The 15,000-nt window shown below is 40.8% G+C and overlaps 2 long non-coding RNA genes across 2 annotated transcripts in view; both read right to left on the bottom strand.

Moving 5' to 3' along the window:
• Positions 1-594: 594 nt before the first annotated feature.
• On the bottom strand, positions 595-1,637 carry LOC138050380 (uncharacterized). Its single transcript, XR_011132596.1, has 3 exons — positions 1,245-1,637; positions 1,054-1,165; positions 595-962 (listed from the first exon to the last, which is right to left on the bottom strand). It is a non-coding gene; the product is annotated as an uncharacterized lncRNA (long non-coding RNA).
• Positions 1,638-12,068: 10,431 nt separating this feature from the next.
• The window catches only part of LOC138051819 (uncharacterized), a 4,254-nt gene continuing 1,322 nt past the window's right edge, over positions 12,069-15,000 (bottom strand). Inside the window, exon 2 of the long non-coding RNA XR_011132921.1 lies at positions 12,069-12,682. This is a non-coding gene — a long non-coding RNA (uncharacterized lncRNA). The remainder of the gene's footprint in view (positions 12,683-15,000) is intronic.

Genomic DNA, 15,000 nt, shown 5'->3' on the forward strand with positions numbered 1-15,000 from the left:
TCTTTGGTCTGAAAAACATGCCATTTCCGGTTGCTTCCCATATGCCTCAAATATGACCAAGTTGTGATAACAGCCACAGGCTAGCGAAAAATTTCCATGAGATAATGTTCTCACCCATAAAAGCCTAAGGATAGGGCTTTACAAATGTGGTTTTGTTTTTGCCTGAAATTAATTTCATGTTGGTAAAAAAGAGATTTAAAAGTGGCCAAAATTGCACTGAAAATCAGCCTCTGGGGACCCCTGAGGGGCTGATATCCAGAACTCGGCTAAAAAAAAGTCGTTGAAGCGGAAACTTTGGCATATTACATAAGTCGACATAAGTACTTTGTGTACCAATTTTAAGCGAAATCGGCCGACCTTCATTTCCAAGTCTGCCCCGGTCTCTCAGGCAGAAGCTCTTAAAAGTTGATTTATAAATTTGGTGAAAAATTATTTTGAAATTGTTAAATGATCGCGAGATATCGAGAAAAAAATGTTTTTCAAGGAGAGTTAATGAATAACTGAAGGTGTTATAATTCAATTTAATTATGGGAGCCCTGTAGATTTTAAACAGGTAAAATTGTTTTTGGACATATTTAATATTTTTATATTTTTGTGGCAATCAATATTTCAAAAAAAAAAATGCTGACAAAATCGACCTTTGCATACATAGTCTATTGAATTCTGTTCAGATGAAAACATTGTCATTGAAATGATTAACATGTTTAAAAAACTGCAAGCATTCTTAGTGGCTACATATATGTTATGTGGTACATTTAGTACTGGTATAACGCCACAGCAAATTTAATTTATATAAGTTGTAACGTACGCGTGTATCGTATTGCAGTCACAGTCAATATTGATAGTCCCTAGTGGCTTTCCAGTCTTGGGAGGTCAAGGGCTAAGCAGAAATCCTCCATTGTGACGGTGAAGGCATCTTCGGGGAATGAAGATTCTGCATTTTCTGGTCCAATTTCTTTTCGCTAAAAACGTAAATAATAGAGTGGGTAAGAACCTTGGCTGGTAACTTTTGGAGCGCCCGAACGTGTTGAATACAGAAATATCACTGTTTACCATAAGAGCATGTGCCCACGTGCAGAAATGTAGGTAGCGAATTTGTCTTGGTTGCTTGACGCGGTTTTCGACGCTTATCTGCAAATGTCTGGCAAAGAAATCGCCATCAAACCTATGATAGAGAAGTTGAAAGTTTCTGCTTAGTCTGAACTCGAGTACAATTCAAAAAGTAATATTCAGGAAAAGCTTACCCGAGCGAATTTATCGCGTCTATTACGTTTTGTCGTGCACCTGTTGGGCGATCTTGCCCGCTTGCTCCGCCGCTGGTTTCGTCTTCTTTTCGTTTTGCTCCGCTCCGCTTTTCCTTTGTCTTACCCGAATTCTTGCCTTTTCTCATGATATCAAATGCACCACATCAATTTTGAATTTGCCTGCTAGCGAAATAGCATTTTCCGTGAATTTCAAATGCTATTGTTAGTAACGAGCCTTTGTTGATCACAAACTTGTTTCATTGGTCGGCGGTATGGCCGCGATGACAGCTACTTGATGAAGTGCGATAAGCTTACAAAACTTTAGGGTTAATAAACTCGGGCAGGAGCTCATGAGTAGGACCTTGCCTCTCCCATACAAGCCCTATGAGTCAACCTTTGCTCGTATCTTTCTATTTTTAGAATGCCACGAGTTCTTCGGCTATGCACACACTGTTTAGAATGGCTAATCAGAATAAAGTTATTGTGGAACGAAGACAAAAATAGCAAAAACAATGTATGCAAATTGTGCAAATTGATGTAAATTGTTGTAAATGTGAGTTTCCTGCTGAAGGATTAGTTCTAAAAGTAGAAAGATACGCGCAAAGGTTGACTCAAGGATATAATGAATTGGGGGGCCCCTAGTCATGGGCTCCTGACTAGGGCTTTAGGTTTTCGCGGATTCCCTTGCTTCAATCGAATTAATAGGGTGTGTAGATTTGATGGATTTTCGCGAAATTTGGCCAAAATGTTCCTTGGTTGTTAACGCTCTAAATTGTGTGAGGCTTTTTTGATATTTCAAATTCTCCTGCTTGTACGCTCTTTTGAGTGACGAAGATCGGCAAATATTCTGTTCGCTAAGTTCAAATGAAATATTTGCTTGCGAATAGGATTTTTTATGTTTTTCCCTGACAAACTAATGTTAAATTAATTTCTTGCATTACGGGTTGCGTGACAACATCCGGGATGTGCTGAGAAGGCATAGGGCTAAATCAAAGGATATCCCCTCTGGGGGCATGCAGTACTATTTCACAGTCGATTACCCTCGCGTCGGAAACCCAGTGCAGGTTTAGAAGTGGAAAAAGCACAATGGACATGATTTTCCGCTTGAAACAGGTTCAAGAAAAGTGTACCGAACAGAACATGCCGCTTTATGTAGTCTTCATAGACTTCAGTAAAGCCGTCGATACTGTTTTGCGACAAGGACTTTGGCAGGTACTCAAGAAATATGGTTGTACAGAGACGTTTGTCAGCCTAATCGAGGCACTCCATACAGGTATGCAAGCAAACGTGGCAATGAGTGGTTCAATATCTTAAGACGTTTCAGTAAGCAACGGGGTGAAACAAGGGTGTGTGCTGGCACCTACTCTCTTCTCGATATTTCCGGCAGCCATGCTTAGCTTGAGGTGGCCCTGAAAGACACTTCAGGAGAAGTATACATTCAAACGAGGAAAGAAGCAGACTTATTCAATGTGGCACAGTTTAAAGCCAAGAGTAAGACATCGATAAAGATAGTAAGACAATGCTCTATGCCGGCGACAGTGCTCTAGTTGCACACAGTGTGGAAGATATGCAATCTTTAGTGGAGAAATGCGCAAGAGCAGCTAGCCAATTCAGCCTCCAAATCAACATCAAGAATACAGAGTGTCTTTATCAACCACCAAAGTTCCAGTTATCAACATCACTATCAGAAGAGATCAGCATTGGTACAGAGCCACCAGTCAAGTGCAAGACTTCTAAGTACCTAGGGAGTACTGTTTCAGAGAATGCTAGGTTGGAAGATGAACTATCTCTCAGAATGGGAAGAGCGAGTGCTGTGTTTGGAAACGTGAGGGACAGAGTGTGGAACAATTGACATGTGTCTATCCGTGTGAAATGCAAAGTGTACAGAGCGACAGTGCTGGCTACTCTATTGTACGGTGCTGAAACTTGGACTGTCTACAGAGCGCAGGTGAAGAAACTCCACGCGTACATGATGAGACACCTTCGAGCCATAATAAACATCTCATGGAAAGACAAGATAACCAACATAGAAGTGTTGAAACGAGCTGGTCTACCATCAATGGAGGACATGCTAATACAGATGAACCTGAGATGGCTCGGACATGTTGAGAGGATGGACGAGCGTCTCCCTCGGCAGGTACTCTACTCACAGTTATGCGAGGGCAAACGCAATCAGGGTAGACCAATGCAAGGCTCAGATTTAAAGACACTGTAAAAAGAAGCCTGGATAAGCTGGACATAGACAGGAGTTCCTGGCAGCAGAAGGCTAAGGACAGAGCTGTGTGGAGGAATCTGATCAGACCCAAATGAAACAGCCATTGTCGCCCACGACAGGCTGCTATGATGATGATGATGATGATCATGACTCTCGCTTCATTCAATTCTTTGACTCGCTGGAGAAGGAGTGTTTTTTCATCGTTCGACCTTTTTAAGAGGTGAGTTCTCAGTTTGCTCTGTCCGGTTCTGTCGAGCTGTGAACACTTGCCCCCTGTTTATTATCGTCGATTGTCTTTCATTCCCCTTTTTTGCATGTACGGCTCGCAGTTGCAGCTCGTTTGTTTGATCCGCCATTGGTATGTCTAGTGGGGTTCCATCTGTTCTTATTTTGGGTCACCATTTGTTAAGCGCCTTAAACGCGATTTAAGATCCCATTTTGACCCTCTGGCCGATCATAATTTTAAAGTTGGGGGAAACGTGTCCGTTTATTTACAGGGCGTTGGCGGACGTACTTTGGCAAAGCTTCGGTCGTTCGATCTTCACGTGGTTGAACAGATTGCTCCTGATGTTTTGATTCTCGATATTGGGACTAATGATCTTGTGGATACAAGTCCTGAGGTTGTTGGTTCCGAGATAGAGAGTTTAGTTTGTCTCTTACTCAGCGGGTCAGTACCATGTAGGGGCGACGTTTTGCGAGCATCACGCTTCCTTTAGAGTTTTCTATATACATTCCTTGCATTTTTTTTACTTTTTTATTCTCACACCTTCCATGCCTCAATTTTTCCGTGATTTGTAACTTTTAGTCCAGTCATGGGACACATCGCTGATGTGTCAAGTTTTATTGTTATAGTTTTGGAGATTCGTCCTCTACATTAGGGTTTGTGGCTGTTTCACTTACTCTGTTATTTTTGTGTGAGGATTCGTCCCCCACAGTTTAAGAGAGGATTCGTCCTCAACTTTATGGATTCGTCCATTGTTTTACTTGTTGTGGTTTATCCACTGTCTCAGGGCAGATTCGTCTACTCTGATTACAGGAGACTTGTCGCCATTGTTATAGTGTGGATTCGTCCACTTTTTCTTATAAAGCTTGGGTTTATGGCTGTTATCAATTTTTATGTTTGGATTTATTTTGGCATAAGAAGGAAGCTGTTGCGTCGACTGTTTGTCTGACAGGTTTTCCTTGCAGCTTCTTTTGGTTTTCCCATGACTGGTCCTGTTAATCTTTTATTTTCACTGTCAAAATATTGTTTTGGGTGGTATATGGTGTGTTTTGTTACTGCTCTTTTGCAGACTCAGTAGGCCCCCAAAGCGCTCAAATCGTCTACGCAATCCTTCTGCCAAGGCAGTTGGGATAACTGCTGGGGGTGAACCTCCCCGAAAGAAGTCCAGGGGTGAAGCTGTGCAGCCAACCTGCTAACCCAGGCTCATCATCCGCGGTTAGCACCGACCAGTCTGCTACCCCATCAAGCTCAGCTCCAGTTGAGCCACAACCCATCTCCCTCTCTCCAGGAATATTGGGTCAATTGGTAGCACGGGTGGCAGACGAAGTAAAGCGCCGTCTTTCTCCTCCTGACGAGGACAACACCACTCCAGTAAGCAACACCTCTAGATCCAGTGCTTTGTCTGAAGTGCCGCTGGTTTCCACCCCACCTCCACCAACCAGTTGTGTCCTGGTGCCTGGTACATCAGTTGAAACTCCAGGAATGGCGGGAGCCATAGTGCTTGGGTCTTTAAGAACCACACAAGCATCATTGTCAGGTGAGTCACAAGTACCCACTTACCTTTTCTCTTCCCCAAGTCTTCCAATTGACGCCAGAGTATCGGAAAAGCTTCGTGCAAAGATCTGGAACAAGGATTTTTTTTTATTTCAGTGCTTTACTGTCTAATCCAGTTTTTGAGGATAGATATCAAGTAATCATTGCAAATTCGGACAAGGAAAAAATTCCTCCATTATGTTTAGAAAGTGTTTCCAAGGCTAAGAAGCACTTGTCAATTGAATCCTGGCTGAGTGCTTTCATGTTTTTGTTGGAGTGTACACTAGTAGGTGTCCCCATGAGGCCCCCGCCCTCATGAAATATGGGGAAGTGGTTCAGGATATGGCAGCCAGGAGTGGTAATTAGAAGTTTTACGACGAAAACTTCCCTTTTTTTAAAGCCGGCACAACCTGTTTCACTCCCATGGGGTGTAATTCATTGGGAGTTATGGATGCGGGCTCAACATTCTTCAAATCCGGCCGGTCAGGGACGTGCTAAACAGCAGGATCAAGGTATCCCCAAGGGGCATGGTTTCAAGTTTCACCGGGGAGTGGCTTGTGATGCTGTTTGTGCCTTTAAACATTTATGTTTAAGTGTGAACGTCCACACCCAGTCAGTCGGTGTAATTTTCGTGACCAGAATAGACCTTCTTCAAACCGACCCCTGCTTGCCAAGTCCCAACCTGAAAAATTATAACTTACCAATATCTGTCATTGTTGAGAGATTAGATTTCTTCCTCTCTGGGTACAACCATTCCATTGCAGTGTTTCTTTCATCAGGTTTTAGGGAGGTTTTCCTTTACATTATGAAGGTGACCCTGGTTGCTCAGACGCAAACAATTTAATTTCAGCTACAGAAAACCCTGATGTAGTAGATGCAAAAATTAGTAAGGAGCTCAAGGCAGGTCGCCTAGATGGACCATTTCGGACTCGACCTTTTTACTCATTTCGGATTTCTCCATTAGGTGTACTTTGTTCCAAAAACGACTGCTGGGGAATTTAGATTGATACACCACTTATCTTATCCCAGGGGTTCTTCTGTTAATGATGGCATCTTCCCAGACCATACTAGTGTTTCCTATGCAACTATTTTAGATGCCATTCGCCACATTAAGGCTACAGGTCGTGGGTGTTTTTTTAACCAAAACCGATGTGAAGAATGCTTTTAGGATTATCCCCATCTGTCCTGTGGATTATAGTTTACTTGGTATGAGATGGAGGAATTTGTATTATTACGATCGGTGCTCTAGTAGCCGTAAAACATTTGAAACCCTCAGTACTGCAATGGAATGGATTGCTCAGAATAAACGGAGGATTAATCATATTATTCACCTACTTGATGATTTTCTTATCATCGCGAAGTCTCAATCATTATGCCAAGATCAGTTACATCTATTCCTTGACCTATGTTCATACCTTGGCATTCCCATAGCACCAGAGAAAACATGTGGTCCTGCTACAACATTGTCCTTTGCTGGAATTGAATTGGATTCTGTTTCTTTTGAGGCTCGTTTGCCTCTTGACAAAATTGACAAATGTCTCTGTCTGATTGCTAGCTTTCTTCTTGCAAGAAGGCGACACTGAAAGAAATCCAATCGCTAACGGGCATGCTAAATTTTGCTTTTTCTGTAGTTGTCCCAGATAGAGCCTTTTTGCGAAGATTAATTGATCTCACTGTTGGGGTCCATTCGCCACATCGTTATGTAAGGATAAATCGAGAGGTCAAAGCCAACCTAAAGCTTTGGCAGTCCTTTTTGACGGGCTTCAATGGCAGGTCCTTTTTTTCTTGAGAACTTTTGGGACAGTTCAGACAAGTTGAAGCTTTATACTGATGCTGCTGGTTCATTAGGTTTTGGAGCGGTTTTTGGTAGAAAATGGTGCTATGGGAAATGACTTGATAATTGGTTACACCGGAACATTGCTATGCTTGAGTTCTATCCGATTGTTTTTAGTTTATATCTGTAGGGTCATCAAATACAAAATCGTACGTCGCATCCTGTTTTTGACAGATAACGAGGCACTTGTTTATGTCATTAATAAGCAGTCCTGCAAGGACAAGAATTTGATGTTTTTTGTACGAAAATTAGTACTGATCTGTTTACAAAACAAGATTCGTTTTAAGGCCAAACATGTTAGGGGTGTTTATAACACTCTCGCAGACTCCTTGTCTCGATTACAGGTGGATACATTCAAGCGATCGGCCCCCGTCCACATGGAGCGGGAGCCAACAGACATTCCTGTGCATCTGCAGCCTCAGAATTGGCACCTGTAATTTCCACACTATTGCAGTCCAGCCTGCAACCTTCCTCGCTTCCATCTTATCAACGGGAATGGAAGCTCTTTTCACAATTTTTACATGTAACTCTACCAAGTGTTTCTACTACCCTGCCCATTCACCCCTTGTTTTGGCACTTTTTATCGCACACATGTATGACCGTCACTATACTCCTTCCACAGTGAGCACATATGTCTCAGCTTTAGGCTACTGCCACAAGCTCTCGGGTTTTCCTGATCCCACCAAGGGTTTTTTTATTGTTCAGATGCTTAAGGGTTATGGAAAGCTTGGGTCTCGTCTTGATAGTCAGCTGCCAATTACCCTGCCAATTCTAAGTAGAATTTTGGCATCTTCAGTTAAAATTTGCCATACACCATATGATACTTGTTTACTTCACGCCATGTGTTCACTTACCTTTTTCGCTTGTATGCGGGTTGGTGAGTTCACTTGGACAACCACAAGGGAGAGAGGCTCTCTTATTCAGCTTATTCAGGGTCATTTCTTTAAAGTTCACCTTTCTTGACTTCAAACATAATTACAATCAGAGACCTTTTTCAGTTGTTATTAATCGTCGCAACAATTTCTGTCCTGTACATGTCATTTTGGCTTACTTATCTCTTAGGGGGAGTGGGCCAGGGCCTCCTCCTCGCCTTGCAGATGGTTCCCCTGTCTCACGATCTATATTTATTGACAAGCTGTCCCTGGCCATTAAGTATTGCGGTCTTGACCCTTCCAGTTATAAAGGTCATAGCTTTCGTATTGGTGCTGCCTCGTATGCTGCTGATGCTGGAATGTCTGATTCGCAGATTAGGGCTTTAGGGCGTTGGAAGTCTGATGCATTCCACAAATATATAAGAATCCCTTTATTATCAACATAGTTAATTAAGTAAAAGCTAGTGGCAACATCCTGCGGGGGAGGTTGCTGCTTTCTACCCCTGTCGTACTCTGGACTGATTTTACTGACTTGCAAGGGCAGCAGTTTTCATAAGTTCGGAGTTACATAGTGGTGGTATTATAAGGATTTTAATTTTCACTATTTTAAATGGGGGCTGACGTGCATGCGGAGCAGTCTCCCGTTTCTCGCCAATTTTTCTATTTTAATTTTGTGGTGTGGCACAGCATGCTGCCAGTGTAAATTTCTATTATTACATTTGCTGGGGCTGGCTTGTAAGGGCAGCAGTCTCCCAATTTTTATGGTATTTGCTTGCATCAAGTTAATTGTGATATCGATTTCTACTTTTACATTCACATATGCAAGGTATGACTTGCGAGGGCAGCAGTCTCCTGTTTTTATCTATTATGTCATCTATTTCCCCAGGTTGTTACATGGCCGGTCAGACAGCATGTCGGTTTTATCTTAAATCATTGACATCTTGGGGGGGGGGGGGGGGGGCTGACTTGCAAGGGCAGCAGCTGCCCCCTTACCAGGTTTTCCATATTTGAATTTTCTCAGTTTGACGTATTAACATACCTTCGTTACTGGTATTGCCTATTCATGGGGAAGAGGACTTCGCTTGCAAGGGCAGCAGGTCCTTTTCTATCCTTGTTTAGTTATTTTTTCAGTTCTGCATTTCCTTTGGGTGGGGCGAGCATCATTTCGGAGAATCCTCATGCTTTTGGCGTTTTTGAGTACCCTCACCTTTACTGGGCTACAAAAATATTTAATTTTGATCGTTGTAAATTATTTATGATTTCAAAACATGATTTATTAAAGCGGCTATTGGCCTTTGTTCATAGCCATTTAATTCCAACATTGGTGTGTTCTGTTGGGGCCCAGAAAACAAGCTTCAGGATATGCAGCACTGATTTATGTGTGAATTGGAGGATGGGAGAAAACATAAAATAGATTTTCTCAGCAAGAAATAGGAAAATCACAAAAGCCTTACACAATTTTGTGTTTCATCGACTGTTCATTGACACGGAGCGGCTTGTTTCGGCGTACCTGAGAACACGAAAGCAGGTAAATCATTTGTCCAGATTCTACATTTCATTAGCTTTACAGTGATATATACTTTGTAAAGGCTTTATTACAAGCAACGCGCGTACGGAAGATTTTCCGGAAGACCCTCTTGAAGGTCTACAGTAACCTTAAAGGAAGACCAAGTGTCTTATGCAATATTAAAACTTCAGCTGAGTTCTTCACCATAGTTAAGCAAACAGACTCTTTAGCAGTATTATCAGATCTAGAAATTTCATAACAGCGTGATGAACAACAAGACAGGAACAACATCAGACACCGTAGCTACCGGTAAGTTTGGTTGAACTAGTCAGCAACGACATGGGGAAACTCCGAAAAAGTCGGAATTAATTAAACCTATGACTTTCAAATGACTGGCCTTTTACAGCGTTTCGAAGGTACTGGTGTAACACAACGGAAAGCCAAAGGGGTAAGTAAAAATTATATTATAGAAAGGAAACGTGCCAAAAAGGGTTCCACACTAGTACTGATGTAACACATTGTAAAATTCATTAATAATTCATAAGGATGACAGTCAACAGAAACGCACTATTCAGGTCACATGTGTTGCTTTGTAAATTTCGATAAAGTTCAATTGTCTGAAAGCACGGGGAGGGATTGAAAAGATAGCAGGGAAAGGCTAGGGTTGATGAATATTTAAGTAGTTGAACTCTCAATAGGATTAACTTTTATAAAGATCTCTCACCTAATTAGTATGCTTAACTTAATAAAGACGAGTCCTGGAAATTTGTACAAAGTTTATTAATCAATCAAGTTTGACATTTCAATCACAGCTATTACGTAACAATTTACTTGCCTCTTGTCAGCGTTGTTGAGAACGTTTAATGTATACTCTCCTCCAGTCTCACACAAATGACAAATTAACAAATAAAGCGAATTGGGCAGGTAACGCTCTCCATTTTGATTGGCCAGTGCACAAACGAACTAGCTCAACCAAAAGTATAGCGTATTTGGCGACAAGTACTCTAGTGAAACGGTCAGAATTTGAACATCTTCGCATTTGAGACCGGCCACTCCAACAAGTTCTGACATTGCACATTTATTTTGCCGTCGCTGCTGCCATTCCTCCAACTAAATGTAAATTGGCCACCGTACAGAGATTCTAAAAGCTAAAGCTTTTAGAATCTCTGTACGGTGAAAATCTTGAATCTTGAAGCTAAAGCTTTTAGAATCTCTGTACGGTGGCCAATTTACATTATCAACTCCGTTGATAAAACCAAATTTAGATTCTACATGCTCCAGCCAATTCTCACACAGCACGCCACCAAGAGGACAATTCAGTTTTCCGTAAACCAGAAATCTTCACTGTGCCAATATATTTGAAGTATTTGATGAAAGCGCCACCTCTGGTGAGTAAGATGCTCTCTAAAAATTATTTCCAAGGGCAAGTGGACGTTATTATTTTGGCCTGTTCTGAATTGTCTCTTTACATTCCCAGACACTCTAATGTTTTTTTGATCATGAAGAGGTGCCATATTCAGAATTAATGTATGCTTACAATACAGCGGCCGCTGATTCGCGTTTTTGTGCTTTTGTGCATCAGGTCATGATGTTTGATGGTATATCTGAACGCGTTCCAAACTAAAATGTGGTATTACGATTTAGATAAAATCGGTGTATAATTACAAAAAGCGACGAAAATTCTATGCGATTCCTTGGAATAATGGCAAATGCAAGGATTAAAATTGTAATTCCGTGGATTTCCAAAGAAAGAACAAGCGATTTTTACCAAGGCTGTTTCCTTTTCCCCAAACAAATACAGGGAACCTGAAGGGAAAGAACCTCTGAAACCCATTTCTTTACACCCACTATAACGGACAGATTCCTGAATTATCAGGAGTCAGAAATTTGGAAGCTGTTTTTGTACAGGCACTATAAAGGACAGTTCCTCTGAATTATCAGGGGTCAGAAATTCTGAACCCATTCCTGTATAGGCATTACAATGGATAGCTCCTCTGAATTATCAGGGGTCAGAAATTCTGAACCCATTTTCTACATAGGCACTATAAAGGACAGCTCCTTTAAATTAATTATCAGGGGTCAGAAATTCTGAACCCATTTTCTGTATGGGCACTATAAAGGATAGTTCCTCTGAATTATCAGGGGTCAGAAATTCTGAACCCATTTTCTGTATAGGGCCCTATAAAGGATAGTTCCTCTGAATTATCAGAGGTCAGAAATTCTGAACCCATTTTCTGTATGGGCACTATAAAGGATAGTTCCTCTGAATTATCAGGGGTCAGAAATTCTGAACCCATTTTCTGTATGGGCACTATAAAGGATAGTTCCTCTGAATTATCAGGGGTCAGAAATTCTGAACCCATTTTCTGTATGGACACTATAAAGGATAGTTCCTCTGAATTATCAGGGGTCAGAAATTCTGAACCCATTTTCTGTATGGGCACTATAAAGGATAGTTCCTCTGAATTATCAGGGGTCAGAAATTCTGAACCCACTTTCCGTATTGGCACTATAATGGACAGTTACATCAAATGCAAAAAGGCCAGCTCCTTTTATCAAGGGCTGAAAATTCTGCACCACATCAGTATGGCAATAATAAAGTTAATATTATTATTAACACAGCGTCTTTTTCTCAAGAAGTAATCTTTCTTTCAAACTTTATTAAAAAAGTAGTGTCAACACTAACTTTTATGGGTGCTTAATCTCACATCAGTACAATAAATTATAGTAATTTAACCGGTAAAATAAAATACATGCTAATTACACAATGCTTTTGAGTGGTATACCATGCAATACTCCACAAGTCACTTGATTGTATTTTCTTGGTATACATGCTTGCCTAAAGGCTCAGATTGGTATACACACGAGCAAGTAAATACAAGTGACGAGTGGGATATTCCATGGTATACATGTACCACAAGAAAGGGTTGCCAACAAGGCACGATGGGAAAGTTGGGTGTGATACCGTTGAATTGCACTGATTGATAGGAAGGTTTGGTGGAATACTGACGAATATGCAATGGCCTCCCTGTATTCTGATTGGCTGTATCTTCAATGGCCTGGTTGAAAACAAACTACTTCTTGCTTAATGGAAAAGTATAAACTATCACATAACTATTGTTTTAACTACTCTAGTTGAGAATGGTTTTTTCCCCTTATATTCTCAAGGAGGGGCCACCTCATGTCTTCTGTGGTATGCTCATTTATTAACCCAGAAGGTCTCTTCAGCTAAACAGCTGCAAGCATTCCGTCTCCTGAAAGTGAAACAACATAGCATTGTACTAAAATGTAACCATGGATTACATAAACACATGTACTGATGAAGATTAATGCCAACAACTAAACGTTAGTAGCATGTGCCCTGGCCACACCTAAAACAATTTGTGTTTTCTGTATACATAGCAAAATATAAGCCACATGAACTTGAAATGTAAAACAGGAGCTGGTATGTAATGGATTGCACGAGTTTCAAAATTAAAATTGTAGCACAGAGAAAGAACCCAATTTTAGCCAAGTTTTTCTCAACCATGGTAAGATACAAGCCAAAGGGTATCATGTTTAATTTAGCATACTTAAAATAAAAAGGGCTGCTAAAGTTAACTGGCAGTGCCATTTTTCTTCATCAATGGAAATATTGTGCTCAGGCAAAGGTCTATTAAGTTCATTATAAGTCACGCCAGATTTTATGTGGATATGTTAAGACTACTGTAAATTAAGACCCTATCAGATCTCATAAACTATTGCCGGTAGGTCCCTGTCAGTTACAACTGCCAACATGTCTGACAAAGACCCAACCAATTATGTGGGTGCCAGTGGGGTTAACTGCTTAAGGTATAAAGGCCTTTTCCATTATTGTAAGATTATATAATTTGCACCAATTAATAGCATCTGACAAGGGGATAAAAGTGTGATTTTTTAATTGTGTATGGAGCAAAGTAGACCCAAAAGTACGAAATTAGTACAAAAAGGTTACCACTTTCTAAGAGTAAAAATAGTCCAATAAGATTGAAATGACTTGTATTATGCCAATATCCACTTCGTTTTATTCCAACATTTGGGGACACTACTCCACTCACAAGCCTGCGTTCGCCGTGCCTACAATTGTGTTTTTCAGGCTTAGTCAACTCTCTCTTGCTTGGACAGCCCTAAAAAAATGCCTCACCAGTACTTGCATTTTCCTATCGGTTTTCTCAGTTCTCTACCCTATAAATGTTTGCAGGAGCCAAACTCATGGCAATCAACTGACTAAAGGACTTTTTTTGCTGCTAATATTACTGACTAAGCAGCATTTTTTAAACTGTTTAATGATTTCAGCTATACCCCATTGCCACCCTTTGTTTCAATAATTATTATTTTCATCTACTGTAGGTCAGTACATCAGCAAACTCCTGCTAATAGTGAAGAACCTTGTCACTTCCTAATATGTAGTCAGAGAAGCATTTCATATCTTCTGCATTTTCTTGTAAGTCAGATCTTATTAAGAGATACTTTACGAGCACCATCTGGATTCTCATCTCTTATCCTCTCTTTGGCTATTATGTACACAAAGCAATTCATTAGGCAATGGAAAATTGTTGTTTAACGTCACGTCATTTTAAGTATTTGGTCAGTTCTGTAATGTTCAGATTGCTATTAGTTAGTGAGTAGAAACTTACAGTAACTTTAATTTGTAGTTTGATTCTTTGTTCTTATTAGGCACGAAGGTACCGGTGCTTCCTTCTCAGCGCACTCTAAACACAGGTGCCCCAAGCTCAGTATGAGGGAACATAAGGATTTGTATGGGAAGACAAGACCTGAGACATGACAGGATCATTTTACGAAAAAAATTCTTAATTAAAAAACCTAACCTTATTGTCATTACCATTGCCTCGGCAACCATCGTCTGGTGAAAACCGTATTGCAGGAGCCAGGAGTAACTCTTCAACAGTCTGGCGAAACCCGTATACAAATAAGATGACTGCGGGAGCAGGTTTTTAATCTCTAGATTTTAGTGGCCAGGTATTCTAGAATCTAGCCCCCAAACGATTCGATAAAAGGATGGACAAGAGCTTCTTGAAAATCAACAACACACGGCGACCATTGAGTTTCTGCTTGGTAACCTAGTCAAAAGACTCGTGGGGGTCCACACTTTCGCTTTGCCACCTGGGGTCCCCTTGGAGATAAGATGAGGTCAGTTTGCACGTGAAATTTAACTGTCTTCAAATGCTCTCGATAAAATTGTACTGGCTTCTGTTAGGCTTTCTACATGATGTTCATTACTCAATACCCTTCGAACGAAAGTTGATTCGTACATCAGAACAGGCGATGATCTAATCTAAGCTGTAGAATTACAAAACTTACCATGAATTCCATTGGAAAAATGAATTTGACGTTGTATACTCAGCCTTCTCAGCTTCTACTGAGCTTCCATTGTTGATCGGACACTTCATCAGTTTTGAAGCCATTTTTTAAAAACGCGAAGTACATAATTTTTTTCAAATTTTGTTAACATGAGGGAGAGCGATTTTGATTGGCTGCTTGGGACAATTAAGCTCAAAGGGGTTCCCTGGGTGGCAAAGTGAAAGTGTGGATG

This window comes from Montipora capricornis, chromosome 6 (assembly GCF_036669925.1).
Source record: "Montipora capricornis isolate CH-2021 chromosome 6, ASM3666992v2, whole genome shotgun sequence".
NCBI lineage: Eukaryota > Metazoa > Cnidaria > Anthozoa > Scleractinia > Acroporidae > Montipora > Montipora capricornis.